Raw genomic sequence first — 7,007 nt, forward strand, 5'->3', positions numbered from 1 at the left:
CCTTACCTAGAATCTTAAGTTTCGCAGACCTTAAACAGAGTTAACTTTAAACATAACTATAATAAACTTTAGGTGTCCTAATTCACCATAAATAATTAGGTGGCGACTCCTTAAAACAAACAAAAAAAAACAGGAATCTCCAATACGTCATACTTCTACTCTAAATTGAACTCCCGCGGGTTAAAATGGGGTATGACAGTAGCAAAAACGCTACTAGGTGAGGGGGTAATGATGTCTTATCCCTTTCTGAAAAGTAATTCCAGCAACACATATCAACAACAAAAAAGAGAAATGACGACTTCTATTACTTTTACTACTATAATTAAATTTGGCCAGTATTAATTTGTCTTCAACGAACAGAGCAACGTATTATTGCTATAACCATATAAAAAAAAACTCGAAAAGCTTTTGCTGTTCAAACTATTAGATGACTTGCATGACTGAACAAATTTAAAGCAAGCGTCGTAGCAACAACGCAGTAAATTTCTTAAACGCGTAAAGAATTGGTCCACCGTAAGAGCTACGTAATTAAATTTAACTTTTTTAAAAATAAGAAATTGTTGTTTGAATTATTTGTAAAATACTCTCCGTGCTCGGAACAACTTTCATTTTCTTTTAAACAGAGAAAGTGAACATTGTTTGCGATGCGAGGGTGCATGGCGACGTGGAAGCTTCTATTGCTAATTGCTTTGTCAATTCAATTTGAATCACTTTAGAATTTAAAATGTATGCGCATGCTGATTTACGTCACTATTTACATGTTGTCTCCGTTTTTACAAGTTACGTAAAATATAGTCTTTACAAAATCACCTTCCGTCCAACATAATACTCGATCCTGTTAGGATTTTTGTCATGAATTTCTTACCATATTTGAGTTTTACTTTTCTTTTGAAGGAAAGTCAAAGTATAATCATAATTGCTTTACTTTTTCTAAAAGAAAAATATAATTCTCTTCCATATTTGACAAATCATTTATTGGAGGAAAAAGTTTTGGACCTGTATATATTGAAGAATTCCTCTCATACAGCAGAATACACAAAAACATACAATAACATCCACAATGTAATCGTTTATTGAGTCTTGTTTAGAGGGAGATTATTTTATCAATAAGTATAATGCTTTTATATTAGTTTTTTCATATGTAGGCTAATTGGCAAATCATATAATAATATTATGCTTGTTTTAGTATAGTTTTTTGTTCGTCTGATTTATCGTTGTTCAAGGTTTGCAATTGTTTGGTTCCGCATGACACCATATTATTTCGATCCCAACAATGGTTTGTCCTGAATTTCCTCTGTTATGTAATGGAAAAAACGAGTGAGAAAATCGAAGAGATAAAGAATGAAAACTTGTTGTATCGATTGTTGCATTGTTTCTTGCATTTTAAATAAGAGACTGCATCACTATTTATAGAGAACTAAGAGAAATAAAATAAAAGGGAATATGCTATTTTCCTTATAGATACTAAACTAAAAGGAAACTAAGTATTATGTAATTAACGTAGATCATAGACATAGAAGGAAAATAAATGTTCTATAATATTTCTAGACTAAAAGTAAGTAAATATTCTATTATTAATGTAAATCATAACATAGAAGGAGTGTAAATTTTAACATTCCCCCTCAAACTCAAGTCAAGTGGGCGTATCCAATTTGAGTTTGAACACTTGATTCTTCTTCTTCTTTTATCAATGAAGATTTGTGGGACTTTCAAAGAGATATTGATGTTTGTCATGGTTTGAAATAAGGTGAAAATAGTATGGATTAAAAATTGATTTAAAATAGCCCTGTGTTAAAATAAAAGCAAGAGTTTAAAAATTGGTTTAAAACAACCTTGCATTAAAAATAAAAGCAAGGGTTAAAAATTGATTTAAAATAGCCATGTGTTAAAATAAAAGCAAAGTTAAAATTGGGTTGAAAATAGGTATGGATTAAAAGTAGTTGAAAGATCTACTTCTTCTTCTTCAATGAAATTACAGATTCATTGAGATCAATGAACCTGATGCTGATACCATTGTTATGGAATGGAAAAAACGAGTGAGAAAATCAAAGAGAGAAAGAATAAAAACTTGTTGTATCGATTGTTGCATTGAAAAGAAGAGACTAGATCACTATTTATAGAGAACTAAAAGAAATAAAATAAAAGGAAATATGCTATTTTCCTTAAAGATACTAAACTAAAAAGAAACTAAATATTATGTCATTAATATAGATCACAGACTTAGAAGGAAAATAAATATTCTATAATATTCCTAGACTAAAAGTAAAGTAAATATTATATCATTAATGTAAATCATAACATAGAAGGAATGTAAATTTTAACAGATCGGATCTAATGTTTGTTCATATATTGATCAACCTTATGGACAAAACATTAGAGTGTCATCTAATGTTTGCAATAACTTACAAAATTTTAGACCGTGATCTAACATTTATCTCATAAGATTTTTAATTTTTCCCAAAAAAGGTCTTAAACCGTGATCTAAAATGTCCACAATAATCAACTTTATGAAGAGTTCACATAATGTGATGATCAAACGGTAAATTTTCCAATATGTTAGTAACTTTCTCTTTGTTTTCTCATAAAGTACTTTCAAGGAAACAAGGAAAAAGACCTATAGAAGGGATTTTGAAGAAATTAAACTGTTGCATTTTTTATTTTTTTTTAAGAAAGTCATTACATTAGGGGGATCGCGAAAAGGGGCAGTGAAAATCAAAGCCGCATATGTTAAACTTTCACTTATACGGTTGGACTATTGGTCTTGGTGATTCGCAATTTGGTTAGACAGCAAATTTCACACTTTTTACTAGTGTGTAACTAATATGTGAAACAAGTTGATCTTTCGCGCGAAGCATAAAACCCATTAATAAACCAATCTCAATCTAGACTAATAGGAGTTCGAACAACTAACAAAGTAATTAAGAAAACTCAAAAAAGAAGGTTATTATGTCTAAGGATGTTAACGAGGGTATAACTCAGTTGATGCCTCATTTCGTGATGAACAAATAGATTTACTTTTTGCTAATTCTCTAGGTTCTGACTGTCTTGAATTGTATTCTTGAATAAGTGAAATCTCTGGGCTAATATCGCTGTGCGTATAGTATGCAGGCCCTGAAGGTACCGGAAGACTCAAAGAGAGGCTACTGAGCATGAGAACTACTGCAGCCATAGTTGGTCTATCAGCCACATTTTCTTGAACGCACAATAAAGCTATGTGGATGCATCTCATTATGTCTCGAACTAGTCCTGAGCTTCCCCTCAACATAGGGTCTATCAAATTTGAAGTTGTTCCTTCGCGCCAGTTCGTCCAGGCCTGTCACATTTTAATTCTGAGTTTAAGCTCTACATATTGATTATGTAAAAGAATTCAATGTGTGAAGATGGTCCCAACTAGATGTTAGTAAAACATTAAGCTGCAATTTATACAGCACATTGGGTAGATATGGTTTCCATTGGACTCTGTTTGTTTTTTGCCGTTTCTTTAGTTTTAGTGCGAATGTATCTCACTGCAACGTGAAGACAACTCTTAGAGCATTGAACTTGGCAGAGCAAACTGCAAGTATTGGCGAGTTAAGTAAGACCTACATCTTATATATTGCTGCCAAGAGATTATATCTAACCTCTCTGAACAAGGAGAAATCATATACGAAATGAAAAAGAAGTAAGATTGGTTCTAGACAAAATCAAGTTTAGCCTATACATTCCCAAACCTCACTTTTGATAGAAGATCATATTTCTTGACATAAACTTCATTTTCATTATCAAATATAGCACCTCTAGTAATACTGATTTTAGTGAAAATCAAAGTTCAAGTTCAACAAAATTGAGCTAACCATTCCTAAGGAAATCACCATAACAAAATTCATCTGCAAATTCTAGTAACATTTCAAGGAAAGATTTGTTTTTGCCATGAGGCAGCTTTTATTCTTACTAGTTAATGGCTAAGGATCATTCCCAGTGATATGAAAATTAAAAGTCTATCTAATAAGCGATGTAAAACTTACTAGGTCCCAACAATTCTGCTTGTGTTGACTTGAGTTTCATCCAATGTAACTAGCCTTGCCATGCCAAAGTCTGAAATTTTGGGATTCATTTCTGCATCTAGTAGAACATTACTAGCTTTGAGATCACGATGAATGATACGGAGTCTAGAATCCTCATGAAGATAAATAATTCCCCTAGCAACGCCTCCTATGATTTTGGACCGCTTTTCCCAATCCAATTGCCTGCGTTTAACTGAATCTGACAATATAAAAGAATTATAATATTCAGTCACTTAAAAGGTTACTACACGTAACTTCTCATTATAAGTGCAATTAGTTTTATGGAAAATAAGGCAAACAACCAGACAAAAGTTATTTGAATAATACATTGACAAAACAAGTGCTGTATTAATTAGATTGTTATTAGTGTACATAAGTTAAATTCATAATTTATTGATGGTCAGGCTACATACTTGATAAAAATTTAAGCAATACATACCAAATAAAAGGTGGTCAAGACTTGCATTGGGAACAAATTCATAGACAAGAAGTCTCTCTTTTCTGTCCAAGCAAAATCCTAGCAACCTAACCAAATTCCTGTGTTGAAGCCTGGCAACCAACAAAACCTCGTTTTTGAATTCCAGATCACCTTGGCCTGAATCTGCAGACAATCTTTTCACTGCTACTTCTTGTCCATTCAAAAGCTTACCCTGCAGCATATGAGAACAAATTGAAAAGTTATGAATTGAAATAACGAAACTGTTATAACCAGTATTCTTGCTCCAACTAGGTTGTTATGCAATAAGGAGTTAACACTTATATGTAGATGGAAATAATTTTTGTACTAAGAAGCTAAACTCATGCAACAATAGGTAAACTTAATCACCTTATACACAGGACCAAATCCGCCTTATCCCAACTTATTAGCATTCAAAAAGTTATCTGTCGCTGCTCTAATTGTAGAAAAATCGTATTGCAAGGATTCTGTGGTGCTAATATCGTCCCCACGTATACCTTCACAAACACAGTAGTAAAATCATACACAAATTAGTAAAACATGGTCTTAAGATTTCAACTTTCCTTAATCATTGTTTGTTAATAGTTTAGGCTCACTCTGAATTTCGTCCACCAGCTTCCTCTTTCGCCTCCTCATGAAGATAACAGAAATACAACCAATAAGAATTATAGTCGTAACAGTTGGCACAACGACAATGATGACTGTTCGCGCTGTTTTATCATCCTTTCCTGTTGGAGCTGTTTTATCATCCCTCCCTGTTGGAACTGTTTTATCATCATTTGCAAAAACGCTACAAGTTAGTATAATGTCAGTTTTTAACTACTACTCATGTGAGAATTAGTTACTATCTTCCCTTTCCCAATTGACTTCTCCTACTTCCCTATTCAGGTCAGAAACTATACATATTAGATATCACAAATACAATATTGCTCCTAATATAGTATGCTCTTCCTTGAAACAAGTCAAAATTTGTGGTTGTGTTGAATTGTGTGACCATTTCATCTAAAGGTTTATGTTTTTAGAGATGATACATTTTCATTTACTTAATAGTGCGAGCCTGATTCTTTATGAGTCAATCACACTGTAATTCTTCTTGATAGTGGGTGACTGAGATTTGAATCTAGAACCTTGATCTGCTCTGCTCTACCATATGGAATTGTGTTACTATTTCATCTAAGAACTTAAACTATTTGAGATGACAGACTTTTATTTACTTAATTATGTTTTAAATAGTCACATGAAAATTGGAGATTGATCAAACTGGGATGAGCTGAAGGAATGATAAAAATGTATTTACCTGCAGGTGGTGGAGCTTCCAACGCCACATCCTCGAAAAAGCGGGAACTTTCATAACGGAAGTTGCACCTAGCGCCGATTATTCTGCCACCCCTCTTTCCATTGCAGGGACAATTAGGCATATCTCCATAAGCATTAGTTAAGCAATCGGAGCAATTCCGAGGAGATAAATCAGGAGTACACTGTACAAGTGCATATATTGTCTGAAAATCTGGACCTGTCGCGTTACCACTAGCATATTTTCGAAGTGGATCACCATCTGCAGCGATACCTCGTAAATGATCCAATAATTTAAATAGTTCCCGATTAAACTTCTCAGGTTTTGAAGCATTCCCAGAATTCCATAAGTAAACTAGATTAGAAAATGACGGAGTGTCTGTAATGGATCGATTCGAGTACTGTAACGTACATTTATCATAGCCACCAAAAGCTTCAATTTTGTCAGGACATGACTGTACCAGCTTTTGAGAAATGTTATTTACACAACTGCGACATTCTTCTAGCTCCACATCTCCTCTACACAACACAATAGCACTGGCCATGTCGGAGTTTTGGCCAATGGAAGCATTGTAGAAACCATATTTATCCATATTTGAGGAAAGGGAAGAGAGAAGTAAATTAAGATTGTGCTGGTATGCACTATTTTCAGTATAGTTACCGTTGTCACCACATTGAGTGTATGTTAAATCAGGCAGCTGTGCTAGGATGAGACCGTGAAGATGTATATGCAAAAGCAGAAACAGCAGCCACTTCTGAATAGCCATGGTCATTATGGCTGTACAAGTTGCTCGATACGTAGAAGCGTAATTAGATCGATATTTGAAGAAAATAAAATTGATAGAATGGTTTGGCTACAAGTAGTAGGCAGATTTTTATAGAAATTGGCAGTTGCTGAATATGTAATAGTAGCAAGTAATTTGTTCAAAAGCTCGCCTTAGAATGAGTAAACAGAGCTAGAGGAAACGTATTTTATTAACGCTCTATTGGATTGGATGCAAAATATACAAAAAGAAAAACTTTTAGAACTCCTAAACTTAAAATATGCCATGAAATTTACATGGTTATAAAAGTATGCCATTAATAATAGAATGAAAAATATAAAGTTAAATATTTCTAAATATTATAATTATGTCAAAAAATCTAAACTGGTATATATATTTTTTCTTTTGATATAAACCAATATAAGAAAACAATGGCAGGTACAATGGAAT

The 7,007-nt window shown here is 33.1% G+C and overlaps 1 pseudogene; it reads right to left on the reverse strand.

Annotated features, from left to right (window-relative positions):
• Nucleotides 1-2,567: 2,567 nt before the first annotated feature.
• On the reverse strand, nucleotides 2,568-6,807 carry LOC132623728 (cysteine-rich receptor-like protein kinase 10; annotated as a pseudogene).
• Between the last annotated feature and the right edge of the window lie 200 nt (nucleotides 6,808-7,007).

This window comes from Lycium barbarum, chromosome 12 (genome assembly GCF_019175385.1).
Source record: "Lycium barbarum isolate Lr01 chromosome 12, ASM1917538v2, whole genome shotgun sequence".
Taxonomy (NCBI): domain Eukaryota; kingdom Viridiplantae; phylum Streptophyta; class Magnoliopsida; order Solanales; family Solanaceae; genus Lycium; species Lycium barbarum.